Raw genomic sequence first — 27639 nt, 5'->3', positions numbered from 1 at the left:
AGAAAAAAAGGGCTTCCCTACATTGTTGTGTCCGGCCAGGTACAAATAGGCAGCTGTTGGTTGGGGGCAGCCCGTTCCTGCCTGCTGTACCTGGCTGGACACAAATATAGTGCGAAGCCCCACGTCAATTTTCTTTAAATTATTTCATGAAATAATTAAGAAAAAAAGGGCTTCCCTATATTGTTGTGTCCGGCCAGGTACAAATAGGCAGCTGGTGGTTGGGGGCAGCCCGTTCCTGCCTGCTGCACCTGACTGGACACAAGTATAGTGCGAAGCCCCACGTCAATTTTTTTTTAATTATTTCATGAATTTCCTGAAATAATTTAAAAAAATTGAAGTGGGGCTTCGCACTATATTTGTGTCCAGCCAGGTACAGCAGGCAGGAACGGGCTGCCCCCAACCACCAGCTGCCTATTTGTACCTGGCCGGACACAACAATATAGGGAAGGCCTTTTTTTCTTAATTATTTCATGAATTTCCTGAAATAATTAAAAAAAATTGAAGTGGGGCTTCGCACTATATTTGTGTCCAGCCAGGTACAACTAGGCAGCTGGGGGCTGGAATCTGCAGCGCAGGGAGGCCCAAGCTTTCTGGGCCCCCCCCCGCTGCAAATTGCAGTCCGCAGCCACCCCGGAAAATGGCGCGTTCATAGAAGCGCCATCTTCTGGCGCTGTACCCAACTCATCCAGGGCCCTGGTGCGGTGGCTCACTGGGTAATAAAGGGGTTAGGGCCAGCTTGGTATTATCAGCTGGCCCTAAGCCCAAAATTCATGGGGTCACGCCAGTATTAGACATGACCGCCATGAATTTCTAGTAAAGTATTTAAAAAAAACACAACACCCAGAATAAAGTCCTTTAATTGAAATAAACACACAATTCTTTATTGTTCTAAATTAAACCATACTTACCATCACACCCATTCCAGCTGAAGCCAACGATCTCCTGAAATAAAAGAAAAATAATAAACCAACATCATCCATACCTTTCCATGGTTCCCATGACAGCTTCAGCTCTGCTACATCAAGATGACTGGCTGGACCGCAGCAGAACGCTGCCATCCAGCCTGTCATCCCGCAGACACTGAGAAGAGCAGGCATGCTTGCGCTCCTCAGTGTCTCTCTGTGACGGCATCCAGATGAGCCGAGGTCATGTCCAATGAACTCGGCTCACCTCATGCACGTCACTGACAGCGTGGGAAAATTCTCACGCTGAAGCGCTGAGTGCAGGAGAATTCTCCCACGCTGTCAGTGACGTGCATGAGGTGAGCTGAGATCATTGGACATGAACTCACCTCTTGCACGTCACTGACAGCGTGGGAAAATTCTCACGCTGAAGCGCTGAGTGCAGGAGAATTTTCCCACGCTGTCAGTGACGTGCATGAGGTGAACTGAGTTCATTGGACATGAGCTCACCTCATGCACGTCACTGACAGCGTGGGAGAATTCTCCTGCACTCAGCGCTTCAGCGTGAGAATTTTCCCACGCTGTCAGTGACGTGCATGAGGTGAGTTCATGTCCAATGATCTCAGCTCACCTCATGCACGTCACTGACAGCGTGGGAAAATTCTCCTGCACTCAGCGCTTCAGCGTGAGAATTCTCCCACGCTGAAGCGCTGAGTGCAGGAGAATTTTCCCACGCTGTCAGTGACGTGCATGAGGTGAGCCGAGTTCATTGTACATGACCTCGGCTCATCTGGATGCCGTCACAGCGAGACACTGAGGAGCGAAGCAAGCCTGCTCTTCTCAGTGTCTGCGGGTTGACAGGCTGGATGGCAGCGTTCTGCTGCGGTCCAGCCTGTCATCTCGATGTAGCAGAGCTGGAGCTGTCCTGGGAACCATCGAAAGGTAAGGATGATGTTGGTTTATTATTTTATTTTTATTGCAGGAGATCGTTGGCTTCAGCTGGAATGGGCGTGACGGTAAGTATGGTTTAATTTAGAACAATAAAGAATTGTGTGTTTATTTCAATTAAAGGACTTTATTCTGGGTGTTTGTGTTTTTTTTAACTTTCACTATGGGGTTAGTAATGGGGGTGTCTTATAGACGCCTCTCCATTACTAACCTGGGCTTGATGTCAGCTGGCATTATAAGCTGACATCAACCCCAGCCCTATTACCCCACTGCCACCACTACAGGGCAGTGGGAAGAGCGAGGCTAAGTGCCAGAATTGGCGCATCCTATGGATGCGCCATTTCTGGGGCGGCTGACGGCTGGTGTTTCTAGCCTGGGAGGGGGCCAATATTCATGGCACCCTTCCTGAGCTATTAATATCAGCCCCTAGCTGTCTGCCTAGCCTTTGCTAGCTATTAAAATAGGGGGGACCCCACGTAATTTTTTGGGGGGGGTCCCCCATTTTAATAGCTAGTAAAGGCTAGGTATTCAGCTGGGGGGTGATATTAGTAGCCTGTGAAGCTCCGTGGGTATTACCCCCTTCTCAGGCTTCAAACATCTGCCCCAGCCATCTGCTTAACCTCCGCTAGAGACTAAAATTACGGGGAACCCCACGCTAATTTTTTTTTACTAAATCCTTTATTTTAACACTAAATGACAAATACAGTAATCAACACTATCACTGTACTTATTATATATCTGACTGACATGTTTCTATCTATCTAATCTATGTGTGATGCTCTATCTTTCTGTTCTAAATTGTCGAGTACAGATGCTGAATTGCCGGCCGGCTTTTTTAAAGAGACGGTGCATGAAAACACTATTATTATTTTAAATAAATCCTTTACACTAAATGACAAGTACAGTAAGCAACACTGTCACTGTACTTATTATATATGTGACTGACATGTTTCTATCTATCTAATCTATGTGTGAAGCTCTATTCTTTCTGTTCTAAATTGTCGGGTACCGCTGCTGAATTGTCGGCCGGCTTTTTTAAAGAGACGGTGCATGAAAACACTAATATTTTTTTTAATGAATCATTTACACTAAATGACAAGTGCAGTAACCAACACTGTTACTGTGCTTCTTATATATGTGACTGACATGTTTCTATCTATCTAATCTATGTGTGATGCTCTATTCCTTCTTGTCTAAATTGTCGGGTACCGGTGTATGCCGCTGCTAAATTTGCCGGCCGGCTTTTTTAAAGAGAGTGTCTTTTGAGCAGTTTGTCAGCTTTTGGACACCTTTGAAGGTGTTTTCTATGTGTTTTTGTTTGCCTGCCATTGGTTTTAACGGTGTTCGACGGTGTTCTAAGGTGCTCGACGAACAGTTCGACGAACAGTTCCTCGAACATTCCGGTGTTCGACGAACCGAACCGAATCCGAACACTATGGGGGTGGCTCAACACTAGTGACAAATGCAGAAGTACTATTTCTACATTGGTGAAATGAATGCCACTTTAGTGGTGTATGGCAATAATATTTTCAAATGTCGAGACTCCTGGTTGGGTGTTCATTCTGGTCACATACATATCTTCCACAGTGCATAACTTGATTTATTTTTTCCATGCACTCATTGACCTATTCATCATTTTTAATGGTGATCTGTACTTAGAAATTCATCAAAGTTGGAAGGGAAGTAGGAATGATCCAGACAGGGATCATTGCCTTATACTCTTGCTGCTGAAGGCAAACTAACAAAATTTTTTTTATTTTCTATTGATACTGCTGTTAGCTGCATTTAGAATAGGGACAGGTGCTAGGTATTGTTATTCATCCCTACTCTGACAGGCAGGGTCTCCGGTGTGTTACTTCACTCACCTGCGCTGTGGTCGGTGCTTCCCTTCCCCATGCTCTGCCTACTTCCATCAGGGCCTCCAGCCATGTCCTTAGGGCGCACGCACGCTCCCGCCCTCTTAAAGGGCCAGCGCATACACTTGCTATTACCTCCCCAGCCAATGGCTGTGTGACATTACATATATATGGCTTTCTCCCCACTGAGGAGGTGCCTGAGCAACCTTCCTGTTCTGCAGTCTAAGTTGTGTAAGGTTGCGTACCAGTCCTTGCTGCACTCTGGTGCAGAGTCTGCCTGCCTGCTGCACTCTGGTGCAGATCCTGCCTGCTGCACTCTGATACAAACCCAGCCTGCTGCACCAGTCTGTCCTACTGGGTCCAGCTGCTGCGGCTCTGTTGATCTGTCCTGGAGTGGCACCTGGCATTCATTGGGAGCCAAGTCTAACCTCACCAGCAGAGGCTCTAGTGAACAGTCCGGTGCTTGCTTAGTCACGCCCCTCCAGGCTCTCCGCGGTCCGTGGCACAGTGGTTCCACAAACCACATCCGTGACAGTTTTTTCAGGCCATGGACCCCGCTATATCCTGGATCCTGCCTGATCAGACCATGTACCAAGAGCTCTGCCGACAGAAAAGCATGCAGGAGAAGTTGTCGATGCAGTTGCAGTCCCTGGCTACCAAGTTGGAGACCTTAAACATGTTAGAACCCTCCTGTTTGTTTTTTCCATCTTGTGTTTTGTGGTCACGTGACCATCTGCCTTTATATTCCAGCTCCGCCCTTCTGGCTGTGCTGGACTTCAGTGTTTGACTGTTTCTCTAGCCTGATGCTTCGGTGCCTTTCTCTGTTAGTTCGCTTGGTCCTCTCGGACCTCTAGTACATTTTTGTCAGTTTGTCTTTTTGTGTTCTGCAACAACTTCTCTGTTTAGGAGGTGTCCCATTTTTTTGGCAAAATAGCAGGGAAGAGGGAGAGGGAAAAAAATATGAGATCACCCGTTAGTAGACAGCTGGAGGCTCTGTGTTAGAGGTGATCCGACAGCGGAATAGCCTTGGTTCCAGGCAATCACTTGGAATATAGAGCAAGGAAAAAGAGAGCACCAGGTATCCAGCGGATCTTCATTAAAATATGGCTTTTATTGGAAACATATAAAAGCAGCCATGTCACAAGGACAACACACGGAGTACTAATCCACAGAGCCTGGTAGTCCCAACGCGTTTCAGCTAGGTGTTAGCCTAAATCATGGGATAAATTCACTGTGAAGCATAGTAGTATATATGACTGAACATACAAAGGTAGCTCCACCTAGGCACAGGTGGTAAATAACTAATTAGTGAATAGGAGTAAATTTAAAAGTGACATGCTCATATAACAGAATACATGTTAAAAGTAATGATATTATACCATCACAGCAAGAAACAAATCTAAGAAAAGTGTATATATAAATCATGAAACAAACAAATAAAAAGAGAGAGAATATAAGAGAAATATCCTGTGTGAGAAAAAAAAAACGTTTTCTTTCCCTTTTTTTTTTTCCCTTCCTCTCCTTCCTCTCCCCTTCCTCTTTCCCCTTTCCCTTTGGGATATCAATTGTTTAGTTTCTACTAAATTATTGTTTATACCAGATAGGGATTAGTTTAAATAACTTTTTTATGGGAGACAATTGTTTATATTCTGAAAATTTGATGAATTATCCTGCAAATATATGGAAATTTATTTGGTTAGAAGAATGTCTTTCCATCTCGATGAGTTTTTATTCAATATTCTTAGTCACAGGGGCGGAACTACCGCCCGTGCAGCCCGTTCATTGAACGGGGGCCCCGAGGGAGAGGGGGCCCCTCCAGCCTCCAGCAGGGCCGCCATCAGGGCATGACTGCCCTGACTCCAGTATGGGGCCCAGCCGGTAGGGGCCCCCTCGTGTGCGTCTCTCTCCTCATGGGGCCCCCGGCCTCATGCTAAGCGCCGGGTCCGGGACATCTCAGAGCTGCGCTGCGCTGCTGCGGCAGCGCCTTCATGACTCCCCTGACTTCCGGTCATGTGACGGCGCCGTCACATGGCCGGAAGTCAGGAGAACCTGGTGTCAGCGATTTGGACGAGCGCCAGGATTCTGCAGGGATCGCATGGGGGTAAGTATAACAAGTTTTATTTTTTTTTTAAATGCAATTAACTAGAAGTGGGGGGAGATGAGAGATGCACATGTGGGGGGGGGGATGAGAGATGCACATGTGGGGGGGGAGATGAAAGATGCACATGTGGGGGGGGGGGGATGAGAGATGCACATGTGGGGGGGGAGATGAGAGATGCACATGTGGGGGGGGAGATGAGAGATGCACATGTGGGGGGGGGGAGATGAGAGATGCACATGTGGGGGGGGGTGAGAGATGCACATGTGTCGGGGAGAGATGAGAGATGCACATGTGTGGGGGGGGAGATGAGAGGTGCACATGTGTGGGGGGGAGATGAGAGATGCACATGTGTGGGGGGGGAGATGAGAGATGCACATGTGGGGGGGAGATGAGAGATGCACATGTGGGGGGGTGAGAGATGCACATGTGGGGGGGTGATAGATGCACATGGGGGGGGTGATGAGAGATGCACATGTGGGGGGGAATGAGAGATGCACATGTGGGGGGGGATGAGAGATGCACATGTGGGGGGGGATGAGAGATGCACATGTGGGGGGGGTGAGAGATGCACATGTGATGAGGGGGATGAGAGAGGTGCACATGTGGTGGAGGGGGATGAGAGAGGTGCACATGTGGTGGAGGGGGATGAGAGAGGTGCACATGTGGTGGAGGGGGATGAGAGAGGTGCACATGTGGGGGAGGGGGATGAGAGAGGTGCACATGTGGGGGAGGGGGATGAGAGAAGTGCACATGTGGTGGAGGGGGATGAGAGAGGTGCACATGTGGGGGAGGGGGATGAGAGAGGTGCACATGTGGGGGAGGGGGATGAGAGAAGTGCACATGTGGGGGAGGGGGATGAGAGAGGTGCACATGTGGGGGAGGGGGATGAGAGATGTGCACATGTGGGGGAGGGGGATAAGAGATGTGCACATGTGGGGGAGGGGGATAAGAGATGTGCACATGTGGGGGAGGGGGATGAGAGCTGTGTACATGTGGGGGGGTGAGAGATGTGCACATGGGGGGGATGAGAGATGTGCACATGGGGGGTGAGAGATGTGCACATGGGGGGGGTGAGAGATGTGCACATGGGGGGGGGTGAGAGATGTGCACATGGGGGGGGGTGAGAGATGTGCACATGGGGGGATGAGAAATGTGCACATGGGGGGGATGAGAGATGTGCACATGGGGGGATGAGAGATGTGCACATGTGGGGGAGTGGGATGAGTGATGTGCACATGGGGGGAGATGAGAGCTGCACATGGAGGGGTGAGAGCTGCACATGGAGGGGTGAGAGCTGCACATGGGGGGGTTTGAGAGCTGCACATGGGGGGATGAGAGCTGCACATGGGGGAATTGGGAGAAAATGAGCTACACATGGGGGAATTGGGAGTAGGGGGATAATGAGCTGCACATAATGAATGTGGGGTGGGGGAGAGTAAATGATGATGGGGTGGGGAGAGCACAGACATGATATAATGAATTGGGGCAGGGGGTGCATGTAAATAATGAATGCGGGGAGCAGGAAGTATAGAGTAGGGGGCGTTGCGGATGCAGGAGTGTAACTGGTAACAAATTGGCGGAAAGAGTAGAGGTTCTAATTAAATTATATATTAAGTGCCTATTTACAGTTAATGGGGGCACCGTGGTGGATTACAATTTATATTTGGAATGGTAGGTTGTATAATAACTAACCATATATTGATGGTGAATGCACGTCTGTATTCAGCTGCGTAATGTAGAAGTTGGGGAATGTGCTCTAGATAACTGTGTTATTTTATGCAGAGATGAGTCCTGGCTGGAAGACGTGATGGCGGTCTGTGCTGGATGAAGGAGAAAAGCGTAGCTGAAGGACTTCACCTAGAGACGTCACCAGTGAGTCAGTGTATTACATGTACACTTACACTATATACTATGTACCGGGCTCCTGTGTATAATGTCACTGGTGATCACTGTATTACCTGTACACTATATAAAGAGCTCCTGTGTATAATGTCACTGGTGATCACTGTATTACCTGTACACTATACACTATATACAGAGCTCCTGTGTATAATGTCACTGGTGATCACTGTATTACCTGTACACTATATACAGAGCTCCTGTGTATAATGTCACTGGTGATCACTGTATTACCTGTACACTGACACTGTATACAGAGCTCCTGTGTATAATGTCACTGGTGATCACTAGATTACCTGGACATTTACATTATACATACCATGTATAGAGCTCCCGTGTATAATGACACTTATGGTAATATTAGTAATGTGGTGGTAATATTAGTACTGTGGTGGTAATATGTGGTCTAGTCATGGTGTGGTAGTTTTTCTCCCTTCTGTGTGGCATTATTCGGTCACTATGTTGTGGTAATATGTGGTCTGGTCATAGTGTGGCGGTATTCCCTGTATGTGGTATTATTGGTCATTTTAAAAAAAAATGTATATGACACATTCCCTTAAAGAAAACTAAATAAAAATATATCTAAAAAGAGTATTGGATATTTTAAGAAAATTTTAATAGGTTAGAGTAGGGCCCGGCCAGAAGAGTCTACCTTATCGTGGTGGCGGCTTTAAAAATCTTTTGGCCAAAACAAAAGCTGCTGGCTATGCATGTGGCGCCGTCACATGGCCGAACGTCAGGAGAACCTGGTGGCAGCGACGTGGACGAGCGCCAGGATTCTGCAGGGATCGCATGGGGGTAAGTATAACAAGTTTTATTTTATTTAAATACAATTAATTAACTAGGAGTGGGGGGAATCAGACATGCACAGGGGGGATGAGAGATGCACAGGGGGATGAGAGATGCATGGGGGGGATGAGAGATGCACAGGGGGATGAGAGATGCACATGGGGGGGGTGAGAGATGCACATGGGGGGGATGAGAGATGCACATGGGGGGGATGAGAGATGCATATGGGGGGGATGAGAGATGCACATGGGGGGGATGAGAGATGCACATGGGGGGGGATGAGAGATGCACATGGGGGGGATGAGAGATACATGGGGGGGATGAGAGATGCACGGGGGGGAGATGAGAGATGCACGGGGGGGATGAGAGATGCACGGGGGGATGAGAGCTGCACATGGGGGGGATGAGAGCTGCACATGGGGGGGATGAGAGCTGCACATGGGGGGGTGAGAGAAGCACATGGGGGGGTTATGTTTACATAACTTTGTTGCCTTATGAAGGGCAGGGGGGGGCCCCCAAAAATTTCTTGCACAGGGGCCCACTACAGTCTGTGTCCGCCCCTGCTTAGTCATTATAAATATTAAGAGACTCAAAAGATAGATTTCCAACCTATTAATTTTGTGTATTATAGTATTAAATCTTATCTGATGTTCAGACCTTACAATATTCTGGTAACTGATCTAAAAATCCAAAAAGGATTCTCTATTGAGAATTTTCCCTTTATGTTCCCCTCCCCTAAATGGTTAATATATTATCTCTATGTAAAATAAGACTGAAATGTTGTGCTTTTCTGGACATAGACGCATGAAATGCAGCGTGTGTGAACACAGCCATAAGAACCTCTTAATGTTGGCCAGGTATCGGAGATATAATTATTTCCTGATAGAGAAAGGCTGGGGGACAAAATTGCTCCAAGAATAGTTACCTGGGGTCTACAAATTGTAGTGATAGATTTCCAACCCATTGAATTATGTGTATTGTAGTATTAAATCTTGTGTGATATTCAGACCTTGCGGTATTCTGGTAGCTAATCTAAAAATCCAAAAGGATTCTCTATTGAGAATTTCCCTTTATGTTCCCCTCCTCTAAATGGTTAATATATTATCTCTATGTAAAATAAGACTGAAATGTTGTGCTTTTCTGGACATAGACGCGTGAAATGCAGCGTGTGTGAACACATCCATAGAAACCTCTTAATGTTAGCCAGGTATCTGAGATATAATTATTTCCTGATAGAGAAAGGCTGGGAGTCAAAATTGCTCCAGGAGTAGTTACCTGGGGGCTACAAATTGTAGAGATAGATTTCCAACCCATTGGATTATGTGTATTGTAGTATTAAATCTTGTCTGAATATCAGACAATCAGACACTCCTTTGAAATGTATTACTCACAAGACTGCTGCATTTCCCCTCACTATCAATGGAGTTCACCAAGAAATTTTGTACTTGGTTGTTTTGGATAATTTGCCCTCTCCAGTTGTTCGAGGATTGCCTTGGTTAAAACTGCACAATCCTTTATTGGACTGGTCTACTAATGTGATTAAGTCTTAGAGTCTGAAGTGCTATGATAAATGTTGTAATGGTCGCATTGCGGCTGTGGAAAAAGGGGAATTACCGGTATCAATTCAAGATTTTTGGAGGGTTTTTTCGGAGGAGGAGTCGCAAGTTCTACCTCCTCATAGGGATTATGATTGCGCCACTGAGTTTATTCCGGGTGCTACTCTTCCCAAAAGTCGCTTGTTTAATCTGACTATCCCTGAAAGAAAGGCCTTGGAGGAGTACATACAGACTAGCCTGGCTGCTGGTCACATTATACCTTCTAAGTCGCCTGTGGCAGTTGGATTTTTCTTTGTTAAAAAAAGGGACGGGGGTTTACGTCCATGTCTGGATTTTCGTGAAATTAATAAGATTACCGTATGCAATTCCTACCCATTGCCGTCAATTCCTGACTTGTTTAACCAGTTAGTGGGGGCCAAGTGGTTCTCCAAAATTGATCTCCGGGGGCATACAATTTGTTACGAGTGAAGGAGGGTGATGAATGGAAAACTGCTTTTAACACTCCGGTAGGTCATTTTGAGGATCTGGTGATGCCTTTTGGTCTTATCAATGCACCTGCATTTTTTCAGAACCTTATTAATGACATCCTGAGACCTTTGATTAGTAAGAATGTGGTTGTGTATTTAGATGACATTTTGATTTATTCACCAGATCTAGAGTCCCATTGGCAGAGTGTAAGTGAAGTTTTGCAGTTATTGAGTGATAATTCACTCTTTGCTAAGCCGGAGAAATGTGAGTTCGCTGTGCAGAAAATTAGTTTTTTGGGCTACATTGTCTCCAGCGAGGGCTTTGAGATGGACCCTGTGAAGGTTCAGGCTGTGCAGGAATGGCGTAGGCCTATTGGTTTGAAATCTATACAGAGATTTTGGGGTTTTGCCAATCATTACATGGAAATTCATTAAGAATTTTTCTGTAATTGTTAAACCTCTAACCGATCTCACCAGGAAAGGTGCGAATACGGCCCAGTGGACTACTGAGGCCATTGAAGCGTTTGAGTATCTCAAAGAGAGGTTCAGTTCTTCCACCAATCCTTATGCAGCCTGATGAGACCAAGCCTTTTTTGGTCGAGGTCGATGCTTCATCGGTGGGGGTCGGAGCAGTTTTGTCTCAGGAGAAGAGACTTATCAGTCACAGTTTTTGGTTGCCTGGACGGCAGAAGGAAGTCATCAAGTGGGTGCGTCAGTGTACTGTGTGTGCTAGGTCAAAGGTTTCACATACTCCTCCTGCGGGGTTGCTTTGCCCTCTGGAGGTTCCTAGTGCACCTTGGATGCATCTCACAATGGATTTTATTACTGATCTTCCTATGTCCGAGGGTTTTACTGTCAGCTGGGTGGTCGTGGACCATTTTAGTAAGATGTGTCACTTGGTTTCATTCATTAAGTTGCCCTGCGCCAAGACACTCACTAATGCGTTTGTTAAGGAGATTGTCAAGCTCCATGGCGTTCCCACGGATATTGTTTCTGATAGAGGAGCTCAGTTCGTAGTTCACTTTTGGCATGCTTTTTGTGACAGGTTGGGAGTCCATTTGTCATTTTTGTCTGGTTATCATCTGGAGTCTAATGGACAGACTGAAAGAAGGAACCAGGATGTTGAACAGTTTTTGCGTTGTTTGTGGCGCACAATCAAGAGGTGTGGTCTGAGTTTCTGCCTCTCGCAGAATTTGCTCTCATATATCCTCCTCTGCTGGGTGTTCTCCTTTTTTTGTTGTACTGGGAGACATCCTTCTTTTGGTTCGTTCTCCAATTGGAGGTCAGTGGTGCCGGAGGAGGAGAATTTTTCCGGTGATTTGGAGAGAGTTTGGACTAATGTACGTTGCAACCTTCAAGAGGGTAACAAGAAGTCCAAGAAGTATTTTGACAGGAAACGTAAAGAGGTTTTGTTTACTGTGGGTGACATTGTTTGGTTGTCCTCGAAGAACCTGAGGTTGAGAATTCCCTCTAAAAAACTGGGTCCTAAGTTTGTGGGTCCATTTAAAGTGCTTCAGGTTGTTAACCTGTCTGCTGTTAGGTTGGATGTCCCGACTTCCTGGAAGATTAATCCTGTGTTTCATGTTTCCTTGTTGAAAAAGGCTGACATATCTGATGGGGACGCTACTATCACAGTTCCTCCTGTGGTGGAAGACGGCGAATATGAAATTTCTCGTATCTTGATTTCTAGATGGCATAGAGAGAGATTACAGTATCTTGTCTCCTGGAAGGGTTTCGGTCCCGAAGACAACTCCTGGGTAAGGACGGATGATGTCTCTGCTCCTAGGCTTGTTAAAGCTTTCCACAAGAGGTTTCCGGATAGGTCTGGGCCTGGAGGATCCGCAGGATCCTTTTAAAAGAGGGGGTACTGTTAGAACACTCCTGTTTGTTTTTTCCATCTTGTGTTTTGCGGTCACGTGACCATCTGCCTTTATATTCCAGCTCTGCCCTTCTGGCTGTGCTGGACTTCAGTGTTTGACTGTTTTTCTAGCCTGGTGCTTCGGTGCCTTTCTCTGTTAGTTTGCTTGGTCCTCTGGGACCTCTAGTACATTTTTGTCAGTTTGTCTTTTTGTGTTCAGCAACAACTTCTCTGTTTAGGAGGTGTCCCATTTTTTCTCCCAGTCCTTAGTTCTTTTAGGGACCGCTCCCTTAATTCTATAGGTCTTCGTTCAGACTAGCCGAGGACTAAGGCAGGTCTGTTCACAAGGAACAGGCAGCCCGCTACATCGTAGGGATTCAGCTTAGTCTTACTGTAGGGACAGCTTTCCCCTATCTTTGCTTAGTACATGTTGCAGATCATAACAAAACATCTCTACAGAGTCTCCTCACGTTCAAGCAGCCGTGTCTTCTCCGGAAACTTCTCAATCTTTTTGCTTAGTTCGAGCTTCAGGTCCCCGACTCGCAGCTCCACCTCGCTTTGACGGCAATCTGAAGCTTTGCCGATGGTTCATCAATCAGTGCCGGCTACATTTTGAACTTCTTCCTCATCATTTCCTGTCGGACTGAACAAAGGTAGCATTCCTTATGTCGCACCTTGGAGGTGAGGTCCTGGCGTGGTTGAACCCATTATGGGAGAGAGAGGACCTGATCATCTCCAATTTTCTGGTATTCTTCATCTCCAATTTTCTGGTATTCTTGTAGGCTTTTCGCAAAGTATTCGATGAACCCGGGCGAACCACCTCTTGAGCTTCCGCTCTTCTCCGTTTACGTCAGTCCAACTCATCTTTGGGACAATAAGCGGTACGCTTCCGTACTCTAGAGTCCGAACCCGGATGGAATAATGAAGCTTTGGTGGTGGCAACATTGTGGGAGGGGCTTTCCGGAAACATTAAGGATGAACTAGCTGGTCGAGACCTACCAACTACCTTCAATGACCTGATCTCCCTCGCCATCCATATTGACCTTTGTTTCCAAGAGCGTGCCCGTGAGGTGGCACGTGAAAGAGGATCGCGGCTCCTGGCTCTGTACTTTCAAAGACCGCTTGTTCCTTTGCCCTCCCCTGTCAAGGCCTCACCAGAACCCATGAAGGTCGACCGCTGTGCCCTCACCAGTCAGCGACAGAGGGATTGCCGTGCTATAGGCCAGTGCCTGTATTGTGGAGACATGGGCCATATCATTCTTGCCTGTCCGGTGAAGCCAGGTCTAGTGTCAGTAGGAGAGGCCTCCCTAGACAGAAAAGACACCTCTTCACCCCTGACCCTTACTGTGGTCGTGACAACCGGTGAATCCCAGTTTATTGAGACAGCATATTTGGATTCTGGGGCATCAGGAAATTCTATCCTCCAGGCTGTGGTTGATCACCTCCAAATCCCAGTTCGTCCTCTCCAAAACCCTCTGGCTATGACATCTATCGATGGGAGAACTCTTCGGGAGACGGTTCGTCTGGCTGCTGAGCCACTTGAGGTCCATATTGGGATGCTTCATACTGAGAAGATAGTCTTCTATGTTCTTTCCCACATGTCTCATGCCTTTCTCTTAGGCCTACCATGGCTACGACAGCACGAACCTGTGTTGGACTGTCGAACTGGAGAGGTGCTCCGCTGGGGACATTCCTGTCATGAGAATTGTCCAGTACGTCCGGCTAAGGCCCCATCTTCTCCAGCATCGCTGCCCGATTTGCCGTCTGCCTATTGGTCCTTTGCCCATGTATTCAACAAAAAGGAAGCAGAGACTTTGCCGCCTCACAGGCCGTATGACTGCCCTATCGACTTGATTCCCAGATCTACACCCTCTAGAGGCTGAATTTACCCTCTGCCTCAGCTGAGACTCAAGCTTTGTCGGACTATAGTCAGGAGAATTTGGCCAGGGGGTTCATTCAGAGGTCCTCCTCTCCTGTTGGGGCCAGGTTTTTCTTCATTAAAAAGAAAGACGGATCGCTCCGACCCTGTCAACCAGATTACAGTGAAAAATAAATACCCTAATCCACTGATACCTAAGTTGTTTGACCGATTAAGGGGTGCCAGGATCTTCACCAAATTAGATTTAAGAGGCACCTACAATCTAATCCGCATTCGCCAGGGAGATGAGTAAATAAAGGCCTTCAACACCAGGGACAGACATTATGAATACTGAGTGATGTCCTTTGGTCTCAGTAATGCACCGGAAGTTTTTCAAGCGTTCATCAATGATATCTTCCGGGACCTGCTTTATTCCTGCGTTGTTGTGTATCAGGATGATATTTTATAATTTTCCCTGGATCTGGCCTCCCACAGACGAGCAGTTTGGCAAGTTCTTCAGCGTCTTAGGGAGAATTGACTCTATGCCAAGTATGAGAAATGCATTTTTGAACAGTCCGTCCTTCCCTTCTTTGGTTACATTATCTCAGATACCGGTCTCAGGATGGATCTTCAGAAAGTCTCTTCCATCCTTAAATGGCCGCTGCCCATTGGAAGCAAATCGATACAAAGATTCCTTGGCTTTGCTAACTATTATTGACAATTCATTCCTCACTTCTCCACTCTGACCGCTCCTTTCTCTGCCATGACCCGAAAAGGAGCTGATCCAAATAACTGAGGCTGAGAAAGCCTTCCACTCTCTTAAATGTTCCTTCTCCACCGCTCCCATTTTGCATCATCTGAATTTGAACAAACAGTTCTTCCTAGAGATGGATGCATCCTCGATAGGGGCTGGAGCTGTGCTCACTCAGAAATCTTCCTCGGGTCGCCAAATATCCTGTGGTTTCTTCTCTAAGGCCTTCTCCGTTCCAGAGCATAACTATTCCATCGGTGACTGGGAGTTACTCGCCATTAAGATGGCTTTGGAGGGCACAGTCTATCAAGTGGTCATCTACACAGACCATAAGAACCTTGCCCGCTTTATCTTTTTATTACATTTCAGGTTCAGTAACAAGAGTGTCAAAGCTGATGCCCTCTCTCGCTCATTTCTGTCCGGGGACCAAGAGGAGGATCCTCAATTTATCATCAAACCGTCACAGATGGTTACTGTCGCTCCAGTCAGCCTGTCGCAAATTGCCCCAGGAAAAACCCTTGTGGCTGAGTCCGAGAAAGAGCGAGTTTTGTCATGGGGCCACTCATCCAAGGTTGCTGGTCATGCGGGACAAAAGAAGACATTACAATTAGTGATGAGCGAGCATGTTCACTACTGCTCGGTGCTCGCCCAAGCATCTCACTGCTCGAGATGCTCCGTGCTCGCCGAGTATTTCCGGGGTTGCTCAACGGGAGCTCGAGTCTCCTCCTAGCATGTTTGGCGCTATTTAAAGTGCCATTGAACATGCAGGGATTGCCTGCCACTCACTGTAATGGCGTAGCCATGTTGGCTGTGGCATTACAGTAATTGGCTGGCCGCACAGCGTCATCAGGTCTATATCAGACCTGGCGCCGCCATGCTCATCACAGTCACTCCAGAATCAGTGTAGGGAGAGGGGTGCTGCTGATCTAGGGAGAGATTTGCTTGTTTCTAGTTAGTGTACGTGTACAAAACTATATTAGAAGCACATATCCATCTCAACAAACAGTCCTTCTGAGGACTAATCCATCTGCAGAGATATCAGGCAGGCAGTGTATGTAGGCAGGCAGGCAGTGTATATAGCAGACTGCAGTGCATATAGCACAAGAGGCTTCATTCCAGTTTTGTCTGCTGCTGCTGTTAGATATTTCTAGAAATAGGTCCAGGTCTCAGGGGCCAGGAATAATTTTTTGGGGATCTTAATCCTCATTATTTCCTTAAAAAGCAATCCAGAGAACACAGTTTTTCTGCACCATTTGCTAGTTGGCACTGCAGAATACAGCCAGGTCCTTTCCATATTACAGCCCTAAAAATCCAGCTATTTAAAACTGGTTTGTCCGTCACACGTATCACATATAATTGCCCTGAAAATACTGCCATTTCTGGCCTCCATTAAAAAAAATTTCAGTGTGTCAGTGAAGCAATTGACACCAGTTTGCTGTTCAAAATAGTTACCTACAGGCCAGGTATTGAAAACTGTGTTTTATCCGCCACACGGATCACATATACGTTTTCAGAAAATACTGCCATTTCTGACCTCCATTAAAAAAAATTTCAGTGTGACAGTGAAGCAATTTACACCAGTTTGCTGTTCAAAATAGTTACCTACAGGCAAGGTATTTAAAACTGTGTTTTCTCCATCACACGGATCACATATAAGTTTTCAGAAAATACTGCCATTTCTGACCTCCATTAAAAATTTGTTTCAGTGTGTCAGTGAAGCAATTGACACCAGTTACCTGTTCAAAATAGTTACCTACAGGCCAGGTATTTAAAACTGTTTTCTCCTTCACATGGATCACATATAAGTTCACTCCAAATTCAATCATTTGTAGTGAGCGTGGAAGATATTCCTCCATTTAAAATGGCCAAGGGACGGGAAACTGGACGTAATGGTGATGATGGTGCATGCAGAGGCCGAGGCCGTGGGCAAGCTGAAATTGTGCCACAACAAACACCCACATATTCTCACTTGACCTTCCTGTCTCAATTAATAGAAAACCGCAGAAAACTACTATTGAACACAGAGCAGTGTGAAAAGGTTATTGGTTGGATAGCAGATAATGCTTCCTGTCACTTAGCCACCACCACCACATTGTCTTCCACACGGTCAAGTCTCAGTAGCTGTGAGTCTGGACCGCATATTCCTCTCCCTGAGCCTCCTTCCTCCCACAATGCTGAGTGCCCAGAGACAACTGATCCCACACTTGGACACTCCGAAGAGCTGTTCACTTTTCCATTTATAGATTCGGGCCTCTCGCCTAGTCCACTTGAAGCGGGACAAGAGGAGATCGCATGTAGAAATGCCCAAATATTTGAGCAGCCACGGTCACACGAAGGCGACGGTGGGAGAGTGTCACAAGAGGTGGACGATGATGAGACACAATTGCCAGAAAGTCAGGAGGAGGACCAGAGTGCGGTAGTGTAAGACGAGGTGGTGGATGATATAGTAACTGACCCAACCTGGCAGGAGGACATGCAGAGTGAGGATAGCAGCACACAGGGGGAGGGTGGCAGAGCACCCCAACAGGCAGGAAGAAGCAGTATGGTGGCCGCAGATTGAAGGCAGGCAACCGTTCCCAGTAACAACAACATGAAGGAAGTTGCATGTGTCCCAAAACATTACCCATGCCCTCAACAACGCAATTACCGGGAAAGTCCACCTAACCAAGGACACGTGGACAAGTGCTTGTTGGCAGGGATGGTACAACTCGCTGACAGCACACTGGGTTAACATAGTGGAAACCGGGACCCAGTCGGATGTTGAAGACGGAACACGTCCTCCCGACGCCAAGGATTGCAGGCCCTAGGTCAATCAGGGTTGCCCCCACCGTCTACAGCTCCTGCACCTCATCCTCCTCAGCCTTCTCCTCCTATTCAGCCATCTCCGAAATGACCACATCAGTCACAAGCTGGAAGCACTGCAGCACTGCCTTGGCCAAGCGGCAATAGGCTGTGCTGAAGCTAATATGCTTAGTTGACAAACCGCACAATGCTGAAGAGTTGTGGACAGCTCTGAAATAGCAGGCAGATCTGTGGCTCACACCGCTTAACCTACAGCCAGGCATGGTTGTGTGTGACAATGGCCTGAACCTGGTGGCAGCTCTGAGGCAAAGCGAGCTTACACACGTACCATGCCTGGCCCATATGCTTAACCTCGTGTTTCAGCGGTTTCTCAAATCCTGCCCTGAGCTTCCGGATCTTTTTATTAAAGTATGCCGCCTGTGTGCCCATTTTAGAAAGTCACCTACAGCTTCCGCCACCCTTGCCATGTTTCAGCAGCGTTTGCAGCTTTTAGACTGGTATGTGATGTCCCCACGTGTTGGAACTCTACACTGCAGATGTTGGGAAGGATCTGTGAGCAGAAGAGGGCAGTTGTTGAGTACCAGCATCAACAAGGCCATCGGTATTCAGTTCAGACTTCACACATAAGACGTCAGGAGTGGACATGGATTTCAGACATATATACTGTTATGCACACGCCCGGGCTAAGCGGCGTGTGCGTGTGATTGGTAGTGATTCCACTGGACCGTGCCGGAGAGTGAATGCCTGGAGGGGCGTAACTAGGTATTCACCCGATCCGACCAGGGTCGCACGACGGCATACGACGCCAGTGCACCAAGGAGGAACCGAGCAGAGGGACCAGGTGCTACTCCAGGACAGACCCCGGACACGGCTGTTGACCCACACAGGGGAATACAGGAACAGACTGGTAGGCTGGCACACAGACTGGTGGGTATAGGCAGGCACGACTGGTATGCAGGCAGGCGGGTAAGCAGGCAGGGGGGGTACAGGCAAGCACAGCTAGAGTGCAGACAGGGAGGCACTAGCAGGTAGGAACACAGGCGGGATAGGGCCCAGTACACACTGGGACTCAGGAACATTACAGGCAGAGGGGTACAGGCAGGGCAGGACAGGACTGCCGGAGCAGCGGGCAGAAGCAGGGCAGGACAGGACTGCCGGAGCAGCGGGCAGAAGCAGGGCAGGACAGGACTGCCGGAGCAGCGGGCAGAAGCAGGGCAGGACAGGACTGCCGGAGCAGCGGGCAGAAGCAGGGCAGGACAGGACTCTGTTCACACGGAACAGACAGGAAGGGAAAGACAGAGCCAGACACCCACAGGGTACTTGCAGTGAAGTAGCGAGTGGACCACAAACTCACAAACGGGAGTACAGAGACAACAGGCAGGAGTTAGGTACGAGTTCAGACTCTGCAGAAAAAGGAAGGGAACGGACATAGAGGCAAAACAGGTAAAGGATAGGAGAGAGTTCAGACTGGAACTGAGTGTACGGAGGAGACTGACACTGCAGCGGGATACAGGAGCGGGTCTGGGAATACTGCCCCCAGAGAGGCGGGACGAACAGGCAAGGAGCGTGTTCAGACAGGACAGACAAGATACAGGAGCGGGTCTAGGTAATCGGCCCCTAGAAGGCGGGAGGAACAGGCTAGGAGCGTGTTCAGACAGGACAGACAAGATACACAGAAAGGACTCAGTTCAGACACGGGAACTAATACCGCAAAGCAGGAGACATACAGGACACAGTTCAGACACGGGAGCAGATACCGCAAAGCAGGAGACATACAGGACTAAGTTCAGACAGGCCTGGAAATACAGCCTCCAGGAAAGGCAGACAAGGAAACAAAGACGGGACCTGGCACCTTCAGAGTGCAAGCACACACTGAAGGAAACACTATGCTCAGGCAGGGATAGAAGGGAGCTGCTGAGCTATATACCAAGTGTCAGACAGCAATAGGCTGAGGACGCACAAGGGGTGTGACCCACAGCAGGTACAAAAAGCAGGAAGTGATCGGGCGCCGCCCTTAAGCAGCAGAGACAGACACAAACAGACAGCATGGAGGGAAGCCAGAGAGACATTCTGGACAGGAGATCAAGTGCGCGCTCCTGCACAGTGGGAGATGGACCACTATGCAAGGACGCCGCCAGGTATGTTACATATACCATCCTCCAAAACTTTGAGGACTCCACCAAGATGGTGAGCAGCGATGATGCCATAATTAGCGTCATCATCCCGCTTCTCTGTCTTCTGAAACGCTCTCTGCTCACAATCAAAGAGGATGCATTGCAGGCCGAGCATGATGAGATGGAGCAAGGAACCATACAGTGTAATTACACACAGCCCAGCCTCATCTCATCTCAATGTGGATTGGGTGACAATGAGGTAGAGGAGGAGGAGGAGGAAGAACAGGAGCTAGTTTTATGCACTATAGACGGTCATACCGTCTGTTCAGTGTGGATGGCCAGAGGACAGAGAGGAGGAGGAAGAGAAGAGCATGGTCAATCATCCTCTTGGTGAGGACATGGAAGTCTTGCCTGTTAGCAGTCTGGCACGCATGGCTGAGTTTATGTTACGCTGCCTTTCCCATGATCCTCGCGTTCTCAAAATGTTGGGTGACAGTCATTACTGGTTGGTGTGACTTCTAGACCCACACTACAAGGGGAACTTTATATCTCTTATTCCTGAGGCAGACAGGTCTACAAAAATGGGGCAGTACCAGAAGGCCCTTGTTGCGGAACTATTAAAAAACTTCCCATCTGAAAACACTGGTGGCAGAGGTCACAGTTCGTTGGACAACCAAGGAGTACAGGCGAGAGAGACACAACTTCAATCCAGCAGAGGAACACTGTTAAAATTCTGGGAGAATTTTCTCAGCCCCTCCCATCGCACAGGCCCTGAGGTGCAGGGTACTCTCACAAGGAGTGCAAAGTTTGGGAAGATGCTGAGAGAGTACCTTGCTGGCCATACCAATGTCCTCCGTGATTCCTCTGCACCTTATAATTATTGGGTATCTAAGCTGGTTATGTGGAATGAACTGGCTCCCTCCACCTTGGAGGTCATGGCCTGCCCTGCCGCTAGCGTTTTATCAGAGCGGGTTTTTAGTGCCGCTGGTGGAATTATAACTGAAAAGTGCAAATGCTGTCAGGCTGACTCTTATAAAAATGAACAAGGGCTGGATTGGGCCAGACTTCTCAACACCACCGAATGATAGCAGCATAACATAAACTCAAATCCAGTGTCTTTTTTTGGGAGATGTATTTCCATGCACCTCTTCACACCCACACATGGGTATACGCTTCCTGATTTTGGCTATTTGTTCTTGTCCTCCTCCTTCTCCTCATCCTCCACCACCATATCACCAGGGTGACCATGGTCCGTGATGCAACACCCACATAACTTTTTTAAAGGGAGTTTATGATGCATGTAACAAAAAAAATTTATACAGTATGTTCATGTATACTCCCCAGGGGTAAATGTTTGTCAGACCATACACTTAGTGCATGGGCATTACAAGTATAAGAGACCCGCTCCTTTCTAATGGGAACATTTTTTATGAGGCCCTCTAAGTCTCTTCCAAGGGGCATTGGAGTGCCTACCAATTTTTGGCAGCCCTTGCATTCACTGCATAGGCCAACACTATGGGAGACCCTCTCCTTTCTAATGGGAATTTGTCATTACTGTGGCCCTGCTCTATGTGTCTTTAAATTCTTAGTGGGGTTTTTCCCAAATTTTGGCAGCGATTGAAGTCACAGCATGGGCATTACCACTATAGGAGATCCGCTCCTTCAAAATGGGAACATTTTTTGACTGAGACCCTCGTCTATGTCTCTTCAAAGGGGCATTGGGTTGCGTCCAAATTTTTGGCAGCCCTTGCAGTCACTGCATACGCAATAGCAGTATAGTAGACCCACTCGTCATTAATGAGAACAACAAAGCATAGCCGGCTGATGGCTCTCTAACAATAGCGAGGGCCGACTATTGGCCTTTTAAGAATAGTAAGGGCCACCTGATGGCCCTATAAAACTAGGCTTTGTGACTTTGAGTCCCTTCATCATAAATTAAACAGGATGTGTCTGATGATGTGTCACACACCACATTGTCAGATAAGGTTGTAAAATGTTAAAATGACATTTCCCGGTGAATGCATTTGTCTTAAAAAATAACGTAAAAAAAAAAAAAAAAAAAATAGTAGGATCTTTCTTTAGTACAAAAAGCAGAGTCGCCAATGTAACTGTAATGCACACGCCCGAACTGACTGGCGTGTGCGTGTTTATGTAGTGATTCCACTGTGCCATGAACCGGAGAGTGCCTGGAGGGGCGTAACTAAGTATCTGCCCTATCCGATCAAGGTCGCACGACGGCATACGACGCCAGTGCACCAGGGAGGAACCGAGCAGAGGAACCAGGGTCTACTCCAGGTCAGACTCCGGACACGGCTGTTGACCCACACCGGGGAATACAGGAACAGGCAGACTAGAGCGCAGGCTGGGTAGGGTCCAGTACAGACTGGGAGACAAATTCGAAACCGCAGACGCGGCGGACAGGGCCGAGCAAAGCGAAAACCGCAGACGCGGCGGACAGAGCCGAGCAAAGCGAAAACCGCAGACGCGGCGGACAGAGCCGAGCAAAGCGAAAACCGCAGACGCGGCGGACAGAGCCGAGCAAAGCGAAAACCGCAGACGCGGCGGACAGAGCCGAGCAAAGCGAAAACTGCAGACGCGGCGGACAGAGCCGAGCAAAGCGAAAACCGCAGACGCGGCGGTCAGAGCCGAGCAAAGCGAAAACCGCAGACGCGGCGGACAGAGCCGAGCAAAGCGAAAACCGCAGACGCGGCCGACAGAGCCGAGCAAAGCGAAAACCGCAGACGCGGCGGACAGAGCCGAGCAAAGCGAAAACCGCAGACGCGGCGGACAGAGCCGAGCAAAGCGAAAACCGCAGACGCGGCGGACAGAGCCGAGCAAAGCGAAAACCGCAGACGCGGCGGACAGAGCCGAGCAAAGCGAAAACCGCAGACGCGGCGGACAAAGCCGAGCAAAGCGAAAACCGCAGACGCGGCGGACAGAGCCGAGCAAAGCGAAAACCGCAGACGCGGCGGACAGAGCCGAGCAAAGCGAAAACCGCAGACGCGGCGGACAGAGCCGAGCAAAGCAAAAACCGCAGACGCGGCGGACAGAGCCGAGCAAAGCGAAAACCGCAGACGCGGCGGACAGAGCCGAGCAAAGCGAAAACCGCAGACGCGGCGGACAGAGCCGAGCAAAGCGAAAACCGCAGACGCGGCGGACAGAGCCGAGCAAAGCGAAAACCGCAGACGCGGCGGACAGAGCCGAGCAAAGCGAAAACCGCAGACGCGGCGGACAGAGCCGAGCAAAGCGAAAACCGCAGACGCGGCGGACAGAGCTGAGCAAAGCGAAAACCGCAGACGCGGCGGACAGAGCTGAGCAAAGCGAAAACCGCAGACGCGGCGGACAGAGCTGAGCAAAGCGAAAACCGCAGACGCGGCGGACAGAGCTGAGCAAAGGGAAAACCGCAGATGCGGCGGACAGAGCTGAGCAAAGCGAAAACCGCAGACGCAGAGGGAACAGGGCTCTGTTCACACGGAACAGACGAGAAGGGAAAGGCAGAACCAGATACCCACAGGGTACTTGCAGAGAAGTAGCGAGTGGACCACAAACTCACAAACGGAAGTACAGTGACAACGAGCAGGAGTTAGGTACGAGTTCAGACTCTGCAGAAAAAGGAAAGGAACGGACAAAGAGATGTAGATGTAGAAGCCAGGGCACACCAGAGGATTCTCTGGTGGCACCGTCCAACCCTGCCGAGAAGCATTCCTGGCTAAGAAAAGTGTGTGGGAAGGTTCCTATACACTCTGTGGCTGTTTTTTTACTGAGGTGGAAACCCACACAAACACGGGGAGAACATACAAAATCATTGCCGATGTTGCCCTTGCTGGGATTTGAACCCAGGATTCCAGCGCTGCAAGGCTTCAATGCTTCAGAGTGTTAATTCTGGTCACATAGATATCTTCCACGGTGCATAACTAGTATTTCTTCCATGCACTCATTGATCGATTTATAATTTTTTAAAAGTGATCTGTATTTAGAAATTCATCAAAGCAGGCTGGGTTGATTGTGTTCCTCCACAGTTTGATGCAGCCACGTACCAAAAAAACCCCTTTGGGGCCGGTCAAAATCTGTTTTTCATTCTAAAATATAACCTTTCTTATCTGCAATTCGTGTACTATATCCATAGAGCTATCGCACTATGGATAGCGTATTACACGAATCTAGACATGGATTATTGCCTTATATTCCTTGCTGCAAAAAAAATATATATTCTATTCTCTATTGATACCGCTGTTAGCTGCATTTAGAATAGCGACAGGTGCCAATGGTAACATCTGCTGGAAATGAGTGTTCATTTTTCTTGCATACATCTCTTCCATAGTCCATAACTAGATTGATTTTTTTTTCCATACACTCATTGACTGATTCATAATTTTTACAGTGATCTGTACTCACAAATTAATCAAATTTGGCAGAAATTTTTCAAATTTGACAGAAATTAATCAAAGTTACCAAAATTTTATGATTTAATGTGTCATTCGCAGTTTCTCTAAAGGTTCTGCATGTAAGAGTGGAAGTAGTGGAGGGAGACTTGATGCTACTGGAGCTGGCATTACCACTTCAGAACTCTCCAGTGCCTTGTTTCCATCCATTTTTGGGTGCTTCTTGAAGTATGTTTGGGATCATTGTCCTTCTGGAAGACCCATGAACTAGGATGCAAATCCAGCTTTAATGACACTAGGAACTACATTGAGACCCAAAATCTCAAAAATCTGGGAATCTTCACATTTCATGATACCTTGCACATAGTCAAGGCACCCAGTGCCAGAGGCAGCATAACAACCCCTAAATATCTTTGAACCTCCACATATTTGACTGTAAGTACTCTGTTATTTTATTTGTAGGCCTCATTACATTTACTGTAAACAGTTGAATGATGTGCTTTACCAAAAAGCTCTATCTTGGTCTCATCTGTCCCCAAGATGCCTGCTGGCCTTCTAAAATTAGTGAAGGCCACCTGTTGGCACTCTATAAATTGTGAGGGCCGCCTAATGGACTTTCATAACTTGTGAGGGCCGCATGCTGGATATCCAAATTTCAAACTTTACAGAATATATAGAAAAAATAAAAATTGACCACCTCAGATGGATATGTTATATTGCAGTAGCAATATATACGGCTTTGCAAAGCATAGCTGGCTGATGGCCCTCTAACAATAGTGAGGGTCGACTGCTGGCCATTTAACAATAGTAAGGGCTGCCTGATGGCCCAGTAAAAATAGGCTTTCTGACTTTCAGAGTCCCTCCTCCATAAATGAAACAGGATGTGTCTGACACTGTCTCACCCACCACATGACCAGATAAGGTATTAAAATGTTAAAATTACATTTACTGGTGAAAGCAAAGTGAAAGTGCAAAAATGTAGCAAAAACACTACGTGTGAACGTAGCCCAAGGTGTGGGGAAGCATTTTTTTTGTTATTTATTTTGCCTTATATACAAGTCATTACCCTAGAAAGAATTTTTCTCAACATTTTTCAAGGAAAATCCATTTTAGCTTTGTTTTTGTATGTTTTATTGTCAGTCCACAAAAGTGGCATAATACTCTGACAACATTGTTCACAGCAGTGACCTGAGATTCAGACATACTTCCAGGGGTCTTCCCCATGCTGTTCCCACATAATTTCAGCACTGTTTCCATCGATTTGACCAATTTGTAGACCCCCTCAAGACCTCCGGGGGGGGGTTCGCCGGAAAAATGCTTGAGTTTCCCATTGACTTACATTGGGCTCGCTACAGTGAGGCTCAGCTCACATTTATCCCGGGCTCACCGCTGAGTGCTTAAGTCAGGGTTTCTGTGTAAATTCTCTAAAACTGCAATTCAGGCAAAACCCCGGACAGAACCACTCACTTATGAGGCATACGGAATCACTTTGGACTGGTCTGTGTTCCATCTGTGTCTCATCATTTTTGGTGTCTTTTTAGTGCACAAGTGTGGGCAAACATAGACCTGTGCATGCCTAAATAGATGGATACCACCGGAGCAGATGCTAAACAGATTTCAAAGTGTCTACATCTACCTCATTATGGTGGATGGTTCTGTCGTGGGTTTCTTCTGAATCATATTTTTGTGGGATTTACATGGAAACCTCAACGTAAGTGCTCAGCATAGAACACAAGAATGTGATTCCACCCTTATTCTGGAAGCGTCAAAAATATTATGTACCCCAAAATGTTACCAATAAAACCCCTAATTTATCCCCCATAAAACCAGCCTCCACTCAGTTCTGTCATCTATCACTGGAACTATATTGGGTTCCCACGTTACTGGTAGAACAAAGAGCGACATGGCTCTCACCACTTCAAATAAAATCCAATGAAAACTGCGCTTACAAACCCAGATCCATAGATCCACAGATCTATGTTATAAAGTTCCATGAAGCACCTGCGGGTTCAAGGTGCTAACCACACATCTATATACATTCCTTAAGGAGTCTAGTATCCAAAATTGGGTCATTTGTGGGGCGCTTCCACCATTTAGGCACAACAGGGCCTCTCCAAACGCAACATAGTGTTCCAACTTGATTCCAGCCATTTTTGCGTTCAAAAAGTAAACCAATGCTCCTTCCCTTCCAAGTGCTGTCGTGCACCCAAACAATAGTTTTCCCTTACATATGGAGTATGGCATACTCAGGAGAAATTGCAAAGCAAATTTTGATGTGCATTTTCTCCGGTTACCTTTGTGAAAATGAAAAAATTGGAGCTAAAGTTAAATTTTTGTGAAAAAAAGGAAAATGGCCATTTTTTTCATTCCACATTGCTTCAGTTCCTGTGAAGCACCTGAAGGGTTAGTAAACTTCTTGAATGTGGTTTTGAGGACTTTGAGGGGTTCAATTTTTAGAATGGTGTCACTTTTGTGTATTTTCTGTCATGTAGCTCTACCCGAAGTCACTTCAAATGTGATGTGGTTCCTGAAAAATTAGTTTTGTAAATTTTGTTGGAAAAATTATAAATTGCTTATTAAACCTTCTAATTTCCTAACAAAAAAATTATGTTTTCAAAAATGATGCAGATGTAAAGTAGACATGTGGTAAATGTTATTTGTTAACTATTTTGCATGACATAACTCTCTGGTTTAAGGGCATAAGAATGAAAAGTTTGAAAATTGCAAAATATTCAAAATTATTTAAAAAAAACCTATATTTTCACAAATAAATGCAAGTCTATCAAAAAATTTTACCACTATTATGAAGTACAATATGTCACGAAAAAACAATCTCAGAATCAGTGGGATCCGTTGAAGCGTTCCAGAGTTATTATCACATAAAGTGACACTGGTCAGATTTCAAAAATTTGGCCTGGTCATTAAGATCAAAATTGGCTCCTTCACTAAGGGGTTAAAATAATTTGATAAGGCAATAGATGGTAAAGGGGTTAAGATAATTTGATAAGGCAATAGATGGTAAATTTTGCTATCGATATAATATAGTTAGATTATCACGCTTGTTTATATTGTACATGTTTGTTAACTTTCTGATGAGTTTTCAGGGATTAATGATTTACTTCTTTCTGCAATTTTTGAATGCTCATAGTTGCAGCACATATAGTTATATAGTTTTTACATAGTTGAGCACTTTAGAAAAATATTGATTTAATATAAAAATATTTAAATATAAAAATATAAAAATATTGATTTAATATAAATATTGATTCTCAAGTTCTAGGATTCTGGAATTATTAAAAGGTTGCATGGATGGAGGGGTGTAATTTCTAAGGTTCCATTCACATGTTTGTGCTTAA

The sequence above is a fragment of the Phyllobates terribilis genome, unplaced genomic scaffold (assembly GCF_046119375.1).
Source record: "Phyllobates terribilis strain yellow unplaced genomic scaffold, ASM4611937v1 Scaffold_5__5_contigs__length_657084704, whole genome shotgun sequence".
Lineage (NCBI taxonomy): Eukaryota > Metazoa > Chordata > Amphibia > Anura > Dendrobatidae > Phyllobates > Phyllobates terribilis.
The sequence above is the reverse complement of the archived record's forward strand: the minus strand, read 5'-3'. Positions refer to the sequence as shown.